The 14,799-nt window shown below is 40.6% G+C and overlaps 2 pseudogenes across 1 annotated transcript in view; one reads left to right on the forward strand and one right to left on the reverse strand.

Moving 5' to 3' along the window:
• LOC114220730 (signal-regulatory protein beta-1-like) overlaps positions 1–14,799 on the forward strand; it is a 96,463-nt pseudogene that overhangs the window by 20,487 nt on the left and 61,177 nt on the right. Inside the window, exons 3-4 of the transcript XR_015768990.1 lie at positions 5,485–5,639; positions 14,491–14,645. The product of XR_015768990.1 is annotated as a signal-regulatory protein beta-1-like (transcript). The remainder of the gene's footprint in view (positions 1–5,484; positions 5,640–14,490; positions 14,646–14,799) is intronic.
• LOC148163585 (S-adenosylmethionine sensor upstream of mTORC1-like) lies at positions 5,043–6,353 on the reverse strand (annotated as a pseudogene).

The following is a 14,799-nucleotide window of genomic DNA, read 5'->3' on the forward strand; positions in this document are numbered from 1 at the left end:
ATAAAAAATAAGACCCATCGATATGCTGTCTGCAAGAGACTCATTTTAGACTCAAAAACACCCCCAGATTGAAAGTGAGGGGGTGGAAAACCATTTAGCATGCTAATGGACACCAAAAGAAAGCTGGGGTGGGTGGCAATCCTTATATCAGACAAATTAGATTTTAAACCAAAGACTATAATAAGAGATGAGGAAAGACACTATATCCTACTTAAAGAGTCTATCCAGCAAGAAGATCTAACAATGGTAAATATCGATGCCCCTAACATGGGAGCAGCCAATTATATAAGGCAGTTAATAACAAAAGCAAAGAAACACATCAACAACAATACAATAATAGTGGGGGACACTAACACCCCCCTCACTGAAATGGACAGATCATCTAAGCAAAAGATCAGCAAGGAAATAAAGACTTTAAATGACACACTGGACCAAATAGACTTCACAGATATATTCAGAATATTCCATCCCAAAGCAACGGAATACACATTCTTCTCTAGTGCCCATGGAACATTCTCCAGAATAGATCACATCCTAGGTCACAAATCAGGTCTCAACCGGTACCTAAAGATTGGGATCATTCCCTGCATATTTTCAGACCACAATGCTTTGAAACTAGAACTCAATCACAAGAGGAAAGTCGGAAAGAACTCAATACATGGAGGCTAAAGATCATCCTACTAAAGAATGAATGGGTCAACCAGGAAATTAAAGAAGAATTTAAAAAATTCATGGAAACCAATGAAAATGAAAACATGACTGTTCAAAATCTTTGGGATGCAGCAAAGGCGGTCCTAAAAGGAAAGTATATAGCAATACAACCCTTTCTCAAGAAACAAGAAAGGTCTCAAATACACAACCTAACCCTACACCTAAAGGAGCTAGAGAAAAAACAGCAAATAAAGCCTAAACCCAGCAGGAGAAGAGAAATCATAAAGATCAGAGCAGAAATCAATGAAATAGAAACCAAAAGAACAGTAGAACAGATCAATGAAACTAGGAGCTGGTTCTTTGAAAGAATTCACAAGATTGTTAAACTCCTGGACAGGCTTATCAAAAAGAAAAGAGAAATGACCCAAATCAATAAAATCATGAATGTGAAAGAGGAGAGATCACAACCAACACCAAAGAAATACAAACAATTATAAGAACATACTATGAGCAACTATATTCCAGCAAATTAGATAATCTGGACGAAATGGATGCATTCCTAGAGAGTATCAACTACCAAAACTGAATCAGGAAGAAATAGAAAACCTGAACAGACCTATAACCACTAAGGAAATTGAAGCAGTCATCAAAAATCTCCCAACAAACAAAAGCCCAGGGCCAGATGGCTTCCCAGGGGAATTCTAGCAAACATTTAAAGAAGAATTAATACCTATTCTTCTGAAATTGTTCCAAAAAATAGAAATGGAAGGAAAACTTCCAAACTCGTTTTATGAGCCCACCATTATTTTGATCCCAAAACCCAACAAAGACCCCATCAAAAAGGAGAATTACAGACCAGTATCTTTGATGAACATGGATGCAAAAATTCTCCCCAAAGTACTAGCCAATAGGATCCAACAGTACATTAAAAGGATTATTCACCATGGCCAAGTGGGATTTATCCCTGGGCTGCAAGGTTGATTCAACATCCACAAATCAATCAATGTGATACAGTACATTAATAAAAGAAAGAACAAGAACCATATGATCCTCTCAATAGATGCAGGAAAAGCATTTGACAAAGTACAGCAACCTTTCTCGATCAAAACTCTTCAGAGTATAGGGATAGAGGGTACAGACCTCAATATCCTAAAAGCCATCTATGAAAAACCTACAGCAAATATCATTCTCAATGGGGAAAAACTGAGAGCTTTCCCCCTAATTTCAGGAACACGGCAGGGATGTCCACTATCACCACTGCTATTCGACATAGTATTGGAAGTCCTAGCCACAGCAATCAGACAACAAAAAGAAATCAAAGGCTTCTGAATCGGCAAAGAAGTCAAACTCTCACTCTGCAAATGATATGATACTTTATGTGGAAAACCCAAAAGACTCCACCCCAAAACTGTTAGAACTCATACAGGAATTCAGTAAAGTGGCAATATATAAAATCAATGCACAGAAATCAGTGGCATTCCTATACACCAACAACAAGACAGAAGAAAGAGAAATTAAGGAGTCAATCCCATTTATAATTGCACCCCAAACCATAAGATACCTAGGAATAAATCTAACCAAAGAGGCAAAGGATCTGTACTCAGAAAACTATAAAATACTCATGAAAGATATTGAGGAAGACACAAAGAAGTGGAAAAATGTTCCATGCTCATGGATTAGAAGAACAAATATTTTGAAGATGTCAATGCTACCTAGAGCAATCTACACGTTCAATGCAATCCCCATCAAAATACCATCCACTTTTTTTAAAGAAATGGAACAAAAAATCCTAAAATATTTTTTTGAAAATTTAAAATTTTAATAAATGTGCTTTGTTCAGAAAATGTGAAAAAATACAACAAACACAAACATACATTTTCAGGTATGCTATCTCCCACCTTTGGCAACTATGATATAAACCATTTTTGATCTAGTCATGATCCTGAAGAATCTAACCAAATGATCATTTAGTTTTGAAACTCCAAATTATTTTGGAGAATCCTGTTGTGAGACAGGGAGACCCCTTAAAACTTATTTATATCCAAATGAAATCATTCTCAGGAGTACCCATTCAGTATTAGAAGGCTTTGTTAACTTCTCTTGTCATTACATATGTAATCTGGCACCAAGCCACAGGACTGCTTATATTTTAACACTTAAATGTTCAATTGGCTTTGGTGGAATATGTATTAGTTTAATTCCTGTACCAACCTAATATGAAGCTGAATTTACGGTAACAAATGATATTTATAAATCCAAACAAATTTATACTAAGTGGGAGTAGGTTTTATAAAGAGACTTTTCTTTAAAGTACTACTTAAAATACATCATGCACACTTTGGAGCATAAGCAGAATCAACATCTGTAAACAATCAGAAGAATTTATAGCACCAACATGTTAGCTGTTAACACAAAGGCTGACTCCAAGGTCATACTTACACCAGCCTCTCAAAAGCATGGTTTTCATTTACTTTCAAAGCACTTTAATTAGATACATTGTTTTCTCCTTAAAGATCATATTTAGCCAAATCAAGGGAAATGGGCAGTATGGGTAAAAGAGGTACTACCAAAACACAGTTTTGTGTTACCTGAACACAGTGGGGTTTTTTTCCCCCTTCTTCTGGGGGAGATAAAGATGTTACCGGTAGTGCTTAATTGGAAGGAAAAGTCAATCTTAATTATTAAGGGCTCTGAAGCTATTGAAAGTAAATGAAACATTTCAAGCTACTTTTGGCATATTTGAGCAATCAAAATTTATTGCATTCATTCAACTGACTTTTTATGTTAATTACAATCCTGTTACTTTGATTAATTTAGAACGTGAAATTTAATTTGAAATATTGGGTATATATATACCCAAACATTGATATCTTAAAGGGTAATTTTGTCTTTCTAAATAAAGTTTGACATTCAAAGTTAACTACAACAACTCACAATAAGCACAAAACATCAGTTTTACCAGAGTAAAGAAGTGCATTTATGAAATTTAGTTTAACTAAATTTAGTTTAACTATCGAAAATGCAAGTTTCCTTTAAAAATACACACACACACACACACGCACACACGCACACAGACGCATTAACCATGAATTCTGAAACTGTGATATTTCAGTGCAAAAACCTCAGTATGAGGTAATTTTAACGTAATAACCACTTGAAAAAAAAATCCACACAGTAGCACTCTTAAAAATGACCGCTTACATGACAATTGCTGGCTGACAAGACAATGTGGACCAAATGTTCTTAGCTATTTAATCTAATTTTGTCTTGTTTGGACATATTTTTCTCCTTAATCATCTGCTTCTGATTCAGAAACACAAAGTCATTTATCAATGTGGAAAGGGAAAATTCCCACAGCCAACTAATGGTTTATATATTCAAAGAAAATTTTCTGCTAGAATTTTGATAGAAATTAGAATACCGAAAGGTCAAAACCATTTTATGAGATTGCTAGCAGAGGGTTAATTTAAAATTTTTCTATATAATTCCAGACTTGTAGTGCAGCACACCTCCTTAATGGAAAGGTGAGAACCCTAACAAGGTTGGTCTAGACAGAACATAAACTCTTACAAGTGCAAACCCTTTCACAAAGGTGTTTCAGGTCAGGATTGAGTATTGTTCCTTGCTTAAATAGAAAATTTTGTAAATGAAACCTAAATTTAAAAAAGGTAAGAGTGAACTCTCACAGTTAAATATACTTAACACCAAGGCCTAAATCAATATGAAAGATATGAACATTCTACTTTGGCAATGGTGTTTATTGTACTGTACTAATGAAATTAGAATACATACTTGGGGGAAATCTTTCCCCAAATGTCTGATGCTGCCAAATGAGAAAAAAAAATTCCAAAAAGTTGAGGAAATGCTGGATCATCAGACAAAACTGAACAGAAAATGGCTTTCTGTAACAGATAACAATTTAGCTAGAAAAGAGAATAAGTGCCTCACAAAACAACTAAACTAATCTAGCTCTGTGTCACATTTAACTTGTGAGTCATCAAAGTGCAAGCTACAGCTTTCTACATATCTTTCTCATTGCAATGGTTTAAAGTCAACACTGAAAAGATTAAAAAAGGAAAATACATAGCAAGTTATGCTTCATTTTCACAATAGCACTAAAGAAAAAAAGGTACCTTTCTATGATATCTTAGTGCTAAATGCTAAAGTAGCAGTGGTTTCTGCTATGACAGGAGTCACTCTGCATAAAACTTTAAGCTTTCTATATAAGAATAAATTTTAAAATCCAGAAGTAGAAAAAAATTGCAACTCTGTAAACCTTTGCATTTCTTCTATGCAAACCAGGTTTTAAGTACTGAGTTCATGTTAGTATTTCCGATTAGTGTAAGCAATTAGTTTAGAAGTCTGGACTGAAAGGGCCTTATACTTTGATATCAACTTAAAAGTAATATGGGATCTTCTAGCTCATAGAAAGGAATAGAGCTGGCTTGACTTTCTCCAGAATCTGAGTCGTATGGCGCATCAGGAAGCTCTGTGAAACCATATGCTAGTTGTTCATCTTCTATATCTGATCGAAAGTAGCAGGAAGGGTTAGAATATTCCTCCTCTTCTATACTGTTGAAATCTTGAGGAATATATAACATCACTGGGTAGTTCCTACTAACCAAGTCACTTGTGGTTTTTAGGGAGATTTTTCTAAATGCCATCAAATGCATATGTGAAAATTTTGAAAACTTGAAACATTTAAAGCCCAGGGATTCTATAGCAATCTTCCAGCTTTTCATCATCATAGCATGACGGTTCTGATGGGAGGAATCAGGTGTGATGATAAGCAATAAACCATTTAACACTAACAGTTCATGGGCTTTCTTGCAGCAAATCCATCGTTGGTAAGGTGATGGAAAATAAGAAAGGAGAGAGAAAACCACCACATGGAAAAGTTCTCCAGGAAGAGAATCAATAGGGTTTTTCCAGCTGCTTCAAAAAGGCATCTATAGCATCCTGTGCAAGCTGGAGTGGCTGCTGAAGCTGTAAGTTCAGGAAGTCACATTTATATACACTCTCTACAGCAGGTACAATGTCTATGCCAACAGTTAGAAATTCTTCAAACTTCAGAAATGGGTTAAAGCAGCTGCCAACATCAAGTAATCTGATCTTTCCTGTGGTCTGTAGCAACCTTCAGTGAGATGAGCTTGTCAGTGTCAGAGTGGGAGGTGAGCAAACACTGGGCCTCCAGACAGCAAGCAGGAGTGAGCAGTAACCCCTGGGATGCTCAGTTATAAATTCAGGGTTTGTAAAGCTGAGGTTGGTTAAACGACCTTCAAGTTTAGAAGACTCGTGGGTATTTACGGCTGGAGTGGTCTTAGTGGCGAGTACAGCTCTTTTTTCATCTTTTTCAAGTGCTTTTCTCTTCCCATCATTTTGGAAATATTCTCTGCATACACTACAACACCATTCAATAAGACCTTCGCACTCACAAGTTTTTGCCCAATGGTTATCTGCCAAATTTTTCATCGCAACAGCATATTTACAAAGTGTTTCCTCATCCTCACAATGTTCTCGCCAGATCTTATCAAAATCTCCCACTTCCGGTACTTCTTGCGGAGCCTCCAGTGGATGCTCTTCACCACCCCAGAGATCTTCTCCTGCTAGAGCTTCCGCTCCTGCTCCCTAGGCGGCGGAGTGCTCAGGGGCCCAGGCCCCCGCCCGTGAGCACTGCTTCTGCCGCCGGCCTCTGGCCCCATATCGCTGCCACCAATGCCGCCGCCTAATCCTAAAATTTTTGAATGGAGCCAGAAAAGACCCCGAATAGCCAGAAGAATGTTGAAAAAGAAAAGCAAAACTGGCGGCATCACAATTCTGGACTTCAAGCTCTATTACAAAGCTGTCATCATCAAGACAGTATGGAACTGGCACAAAACAGACACATAGATCAATGGAACAGAATAGAGACCCCCAAAATGGACCCTCAACTCTATGGTCAACTAATCTTTGACAAAGCAGGCAAGAATGTCCAATGGAAAAAAGACAGTTTCTTCAACAAATGGTGTTGGAAAATTGGACAGCCACAGGCAGAAGAAAGAAACTGGAACATTTCCTTACACCACACACAAAAAGAGACTCAACATGGACCTAAATGTGAGACAGGAGTCCATCAAAATCCTAAAGGAGAACACAGGCAGCAACCTCTTCAACCTCAGCCACAGCAACATCTTCCTAGAAACATCACCAAAGGCAAGGGAAGCAGGGGCAAAAATGAACTACTGGGACTTGATCAAGATAAAAAGCTTTTGCACAGCGAAAGAAACAGTCAACAAAACCAAAAGACAACCGACAGAATGGGAGAAGATATTTGCAAATGACATATCAGATAAAGGGCTGGTAAATATAAAGAACTTATGAAACTCAACACCCAAAGAACAAATGATCCAATCAAGAAATGGGCAGAAGACATGAACAGACATTTTTCCAAAAAGACATCCAAATGGCCAACAGACACATGGAAAAGTGCTCAACATCGCTCGTCATCAGGGAAATCCAAATCAAAACCTCAGTGAGATACCACCTCACACCAGTCAGAATGGTTAAAATTAACAAGTCAGGAAACGACAGATGTTGGCGGGGATGTGGAGAAAGGGGAACCCTCCTACACTGTTGGTGGGAATGCAAGCTGGTGCAACCACTCTGGAAAACAGTATGGAGGTTCCTCAAACAGTTGAAAATAGAGCTACCATAGGATCCAGCAATTGCACAACTGGGTATTTACCCCAAAGATACTAATGTATGGACCTGAAGGGGTACATGCACCCCAATGTTTATAGCAGCAATGTCCACAATAGCCAAACTGTGGAAAGAGCCAAGATGTCCATCGACAGATGAATGGATAAAGAAGAGGTGGTATATATACACAATGGAATATTATGCAGCCATCAAAAGGAATGAGATCTTGACATTTACAACGACATGGATGGAAATGGACGGTATTATGCTGAGTGAAATAAGTCAATCAGAGAAAGACATGTATCATATGACCTCACTGATATGAGGAATTCTTAATCTCAGGAAACAAACATGTTGCTGGAGTGGTGGGGGATGAGAGGGATGGGGTGCTTGGGCGATAGACATTGGGGAGGGGATGTGCTATGGTGAGCACTGTGAATTGTGTAAGACTACTGAATCACAGACCTGTACCTCTGAAACAAATAATACATTATATGTTTAAAAAAAAAGAAGAAGAAGATAGCAGGAGGGGAAGAATGAAGGGGGGGAAATCGGAGGGGGAGACGAACCATGAGAAACAGTGGACTCTGAGAAATAAACTGAGGGTTCTAGAGGGGAGGAGAGAGGGGGGATGGGCTAGCCTGGTGATGGGTATTAAGGAGGGCGCGTTCTGCATGGAGCACTGGGTGTTATATGCAAACAATGAATCATGGAACACTACATCAAAAACGAATAATGTAATGTATGGTGATTAACATAACATAATAAAAAAAAAGATGATATAGTGTCCTTCTGTGTCTCTAACTACAGACTTTAGTTTAAAATCTAATTTGTCTGATATAAGAATTACTACCCCAGCTTTCTTTTGAGGTCTGCTGGCGTGGAAGATGGATCTCCATCCCTTCACTTTCAGTCTGGATGTATCTTTAGGTTCAAAATGAGTCTCTTGTAGACGGCGTATGGATGGGTCCTGTCTTTTTATCCAATCTGCAACCCTGTGCCATTTTATGGGAGCATTTAGGCCATTCACGTTGAGAGTGATTATTGAAAGATATGAATTAATTGTCATCGTGTTGCTTGTGAAGACATTGTTTTTATAGATTGTCCCTGTAAATTTCTGTTGTATATCACTCTTGGGGTCTTTCTCCTTTTATAGAACCCCCCTTAATATTTCTTGCAGGGCCGGCTTAGGGGTCACATACTCTTTCAGTTTCTGCCGGTCTTGGAAGTTCCGCATCTCTCCATCCATTCTAAATGACAGCCTTGCCGGATAAAGTATTCTTGGCTGCACGTTCTTCTCGTTTAGTACCCTGAATATGTCTCGCCAGGCCTTTCTGGCTTGCCAGGTCTCTGTGGATAGGCCTGATGTTATTCTGATGTTCCTCCCTCTGTACGTAAGGAATCTCTTGCCCCTAACTGCCCTTAAGATGGTTTCCTTCATTCTAAGATTTGCGAGTTTTACTATTACATGCCGGGCTGTTGGCCTGTTTTCCTTGATCTTGGGAGGGGTCCTCTCTGCCTCTAGGACACGAATGTTTGTTTCATTCCCCAGATTAGAGACATTCTCAGCTATGATTTGCTCAAATATATCTTGTAGTCTTCTCTCTCTCTCCACCCTCTCCAGGATTCCAATAATTCTGACATTGGAAGGCTTCATGGTGTCACTTATTTCTTTGATTCTATTTTCATGGATTCTGAGTTGTTTTTACCTGGCCTCCTCTTTTCCCTTTTTATCTATTAAATTGTCTTCCAGGTCACTTATTCATTCTTCTGCCTCACTTACCAAGCTGTTAGATTATCTAGATTAGATTGGATCTCATTGATATCATTTTTTTACTAAGGAAATGTTCATTTTATTTGTAATACTGGTTTTGCAGTTTTTAAAAAGAGTTGTTGACTTCTAGAGATATATACTAGAATATCTGCAGATCCAGTTACGTGATCAGGTATCTGCTTCAAAATAATATGTGAACGGTGGAAATAGCCACATATCGATCCTTATTGAAACTGGGGAATAGGTACATCAAGGTAAATTATATACTTTTTCTGCTTGTGATTAAATTTCTTTGTAAAAGATGATAGAGAATCTTTTTAGGAATAGAGAGTACAGAAACTTGAAAATGCCACCGGTAGGTGATGTGGTGAGGGTTGCTTGTGGAGGCCTGGGAAGAATCATTCTGGAGACTCATGGTCTCTGGGAGCATGTTTCCTGCATATCCATGATCTCCCTGCATATTTCCTGTGTTAGAACCGTATTTCAGACCCACCATATGGTGTTTGCAATTATTCTGACAGTTGCCATGACCTTTTCAGATTTGCTCAAAACCCAGCCACCCACTTCATGTATCCACACAGAAAAAAATGTCCTAACTATAGCCTTTGTTGACACATCTCCTTGAAACAGGATGGTGAAACAAGTCCGGTCATCAGATAAGTCTGTGGCAATTTTCTCTTAGCCATTAATGCCATCAGCCATGGGGTAAAAGGAGTCTTTTAAACATACTGTCTCTGTCTTCCATATTGTGTGTATTCAGGTTTTCATGTCTTCTCTGTATTTAGTAAGGCTCATCATCAGTAATGGGGTCCTCATTGCCTGCCATGCATCTGTGTGATCCTGCTCCAAATCCTGTCCTTAAGTGGGCTCTCTTGGGTCCCTCCTACCACCGACTGTCACAGATTGGGTTCCTTGATTCACCACAGGGGCACCTTCAGCTCAGTTCATGATCCCAGAGACCTGGGATGGAGCCCTACATCAGGCTCCCTGCTCCATGGGAAACCTGCTTCTCCCTCTCCCACTCCTTGCTTGTGTTCCCTCTCTCTGTGTGTCTCTCTCTGGCTTGGTGGCAGGGCGGCTTGCTCTAGGAGGGCTAGTAGGAGATTTGGGCAGATCAGGAAGCCTGGAGAGCAGTCATTTACAGGGGAACTGCCGGGGCTTCCCGTAAGTGGTTCCCGGGCCCCTGCGGGTGCAATCTAGAGTCAGAATGTGTCTCATTGATATCATTTTTAAATTTGCCAATTCAGCTTTCATTTCTGCCCTTAGAGATTCTATTGTCTTCACAATTGCTAGCCTGAATTCCATCTCAGACATCTTGGTTATATCTGCATCCATTTGTAAATCTGCTGCATAAGTCATAATCTCTGAGTCTTTTCTATTTTGGGGGTTCCTCCTCCTAGTCATTCTGTTGATGGGTGTTTGAGAGTCCAAATTATTGACCAGAACCCAAGCAAGATGCACCTGTCTTCTTGGGACCTTAGGCTTGCTGGCCTCTTGTTCTCCCAGCCTGTCTTCTGGGGGAGGGGCCTGCCCTGCAGTTACTCAGACAACCCTGTTTGGGTGATGTTGCCCTGCCCCCTGTGGCGGCGGATGGGCTCAGTGGGAACCAGTTTTTGGAGGCTTTTGTTCTCTGGTGCCTTTCCCTGGCTGGTTTCCACATCTCTTCCGAGAGTCAGAGCAGAAGAGACCGTTTCCAACCCTCTGCCTCAGCAGAGAGATCGCAGTCTGTTCTTCAGTGAGCTCTCCAGGCCACACTTGTCTCCATTTCTGTCCGTGCTGCTATAAACTGCAGCGTCCTGGGTTGTGCGCCCCTCCGCAGCACCCCCAGTCCTGCCTCCAGGTCTGGGCACGTCTCTGCCCTTTGTGCTTCTAAAATCGCCAGCCACTCCCAGTTCGCACCTGCCGGCCCTGCCGCTTCAGGTGTCCGCCCCAGGGGCTGCCCTAAAGTTCTCTCTCCACCGCTATCGGTCTGCGAGTCTGTGCCCCGTCCCCAGCACGCGAAGCTGTCACTCCCCAGCAGTGTAGGATCCCCACAGCCAGGCTCCTGCCCGCAGCTGTTTATCCTCTGATAACTGCCCGCAGAATCACGGTTCCCAGCTTCGTACCTCGAAACCAACCGCCTGCGATATTCTGTTTGTAGAGATCCAGATCTTCTTACAGCTCAGGCTGATTTCGTGGGTGCTCAGAGTGGTCTGGTAGATATCCAGCGCAATTCTGGGGACCAGTGGAATTGGGTCCCTACTCCTCCACCATCTTTTTTCAAGGACCTAGATTAGTTTTTACCTTCATTAGAGTTGCACATGCACACGCTTCAAGAGGCAAATTATTCTATACATTCTTCATATGAGAACTGGAGCTTCCTGACCTCCCTGTTTTCCATCTCCCAGAAGCAACCATTTTCCACTCCTTTATTTGATTATTTTTAACTGATTCTTCTAGATTCTATTGCCAGATATCATAGAGCATGCTTACATTGTCTCAGCTTGTCTTCTCACCCATAGGCATTATTCACTGACTTCCAACTCTGAATGATAGGGATGCAATGCTTTGTTACTACGGACCCCACAGCACATGTGCGTATTTCTACCCCACCACCTTAATATTTTAATTTTATATAACGTCATAGTCAGTATCCACATTATAATGGCAATGACATTGTGTTTTATAGCTTAAATCTTTTTTTCCTTCAAGATTTTATTTAAAGTTAGTTCACATATAGTGTAGTATGAGTTTCAGCGGTAGAATTTAGTGTTTCACCAGTAACATATAACACCCAGTGCTTATTACATCAAGTGTCTCAACCTTGTAGCATTCCCAGTTTTTGTTTCCATTGATTCGCTCAAGTGTATTTTGTGCAGTCATCACCATATTCAGGGTAAAGAACAGTTTCACAGCTGCAGAGCTTACCCTTGTGCTAGCCTTTCTTAGTGAAGCCAGCCCCACCACCCAAATCTCTGGCACATGCCAATCTGTTCTCTATAACTTCAAGAATGTTGTGGAAGTGGAAATACACAGTATGGACATTTTGAGTTTGATTTTGTTCACTCCACATGATGCCTTTGGAAACTTACAAGTTGTGCACATGCAGATAGTTATTCCTTTTTATTGCTGAGTAGTATTTCCTGGTAGGAATGCACCAGATTGTTCAACCATTCACTTATCACTGGGCATTTTGCATGTTGCCAATTTTTGCCCATTACAAAGAAAGCTGCTCTAAACATTCACGCAGAGATTGTGTGAAGGCATGGTCTTCATTTTGCTCAGATATATGCCTGGGAGTGTGATCTCTGGGACATAAAACCCATTTCCTCTCCTGGAAGAATGGAGGAAATGATGCTTTTTGTTGGAGGCAAGCACACACAACTTCTTTTTTTAATAAAGATTTTATTTCTTGTTTAAGTAATCTCTACACTGAACTTGGGGTCCAAACTCACAACCGCAAGATCAAAGTTGCTCACTCCACCAACTGAACCAACCACACACCCTAAGCACATAAAATTTCCGAGGTCCACACTGCACTGTGCATGTGGGCTAAGTTTACCATTCCATCAATAAAGGGGTGGAATAGGGAGTCATTTCTGGAGCACACCTCATTCAACCCCAAAATGTTTTAAGCCCTGAAGAACCCATTTCTTCCTCCAGCTCAGTAGCTTTCTGTGGAGGCTGGTGCAGATTGAAGCCACAGGCCAACGACCACCAAGTGTCCTGGCTCAGGAGGTGGGACACAGGCCCAAGTGGTCTGTGTCCAGTGTGTCCATCTGGTCCAGTGTGTCATTCAAAGCTCTTGTTTCTTTGTTGATTTTCTGCTTAGATGATCTGTCTATTGCTGAGAGTGGAGTGTTGAGGTCACCTATTATTAATGTATTATTATCAATATGTCTCTTTATTTTGGTTAACAGTTGGCATGTGTAGTAGGCTGCTGCCATGTTGGGGCATAGTATTTACAATTATTAGACCCTCTTGGATCTATCCTTGTGGGATAGACCCTTTAAGAATGATACAGTGTCTTTCTGTATCTCTAACTACAGTCTTTAGCTTAAAATCTAATGGATGAAAGACCTCAAGGTGAGACAGGAATCCATCAAAATCCTAGAGGAGAACATAGGCAGTAACCTCTTCGACATCGGCCACAGCAACTTCTTTCAAGACACGTCTCCAAAGGCAAGGGAAACAAAAGTGAAAATTAACTTTTGGAATTTCATTGAGATCAAAAGTTTCTGCACAGCAAAGGAAACAGTCAACAAAACAAAGAGGCAACCCACGGAATGGGAGAAGATATTTGCAAATGACACTACAGATAAAGGGCTGATATCCAAGATCTAGAAAAAACATTTGAAACTCAACACCCAAAAAACAAATAATCAAGTCCAAAAATGGGCAGAAAACATGAACAGACACTTCTCCAAATAAGACAAGAAATTCCTAACAGGCATATGAAAAATGTTCATCATCATTATCCATCAGGGAAATTTAAATGATAACCACATTGAGATACCACCTTATACCAGTCAGAATGGTAAAAATTGACAAGGCAAGAAATAACAAATGTTGGAGAGGTTGTGGAGAAAGGGGAACCCTCTTACACATTTGGTTGGTACAGCCACTCTGAAAAACAGTGTGCAGGTTCCTCAAAAAGGTAAAAATAGAGCTACCCTATGGCCCAGCAATTGCACTACTGGGCATTTACCTCAAAGATACAGATGTAGTGAAAAGAAGGGCCACATGCACCCAATGTTCATAGCAGCAATGTCCACAATAGCCAAACTGGGAAAGAGCTGAGATGCCCCTCAACAGATGAATGGATAAAGAAGAAGTGGTCCATATATACAATGGAATATTACTCAGCCATCAAAGCATTTTTACTCAACTTTTACATCAACATGGATGGAACTGGAGGAGATTATGCTAAGTGAATTAAGTGAAGCAGAGAAAGCCAATTATCATATGGTTTCACTTTTTTGTGGAACATAAAAAATAGCATGGAGGACATTAGGAGAAGGAAGAGAAAAAGAAAAGGGGGGAGATCAGAGGGGGAGACAAACCATGAGAGACTATGGACTCTGGGAAACAAACTGAGGGTGTTAGAGGGGAGGGGCGTGGGGGATGGGTTAGCCTGGTGATGGGTATTAAGGAGGGCCTGTACTGCATGGAGCACTGGGTGTTATAAAGAAACAATGAATCATGGAACACTGCATCGAAAACTACTGATGTACTCCATGATGACTACATAACTTAATAATAATAAAAAATAAATTTAAAAAATGTAAGAAGAGGCCCTTCTCACCATGTGAGGCCTTCTCTGCCTGACTTCTATTTCACAATCCAGAAGTAGATTGCTGCCCCACAGCCATATCACTGCATCATGGACTCTTCCTCTTATATCACAGGAGGGGCGGAGTTTTCTTCTCCACAGAACAGAGGTCCCATCTCCTCAGCACACACATTTGCAGAGAGCAGGATCCACAGTCCTCCACAATGCTGGTCCCCACCTCCAGGCCCTGCCTTCCTTACCTGCTGCTGGCTCTGCTGTTGGGACTCACAGGTAAGCATTGCCTTGGGGGAGACTCCCCATTCCCTGCCCCGTCGACCTTCCCCCACCCTTGGACATTTAGGGCCTCCAGGTAAGCACAGGTATGCTACCCAGACCCTCCACAGAAGGTCACAGATTGGGTATCATCTGAGAGCATGAAGTCAGG

This window comes from Eumetopias jubatus, unplaced genomic scaffold (genome assembly GCF_037043125.1).
Source record: "Eumetopias jubatus isolate StellerSeaLion01/CBP00866 unplaced genomic scaffold, mEumJub1_p1.0 scaffold_9, whole genome shotgun sequence".
Classification (NCBI taxonomy): domain Eukaryota; kingdom Metazoa; phylum Chordata; class Mammalia; order Carnivora; family Otariidae; genus Eumetopias; species Eumetopias jubatus.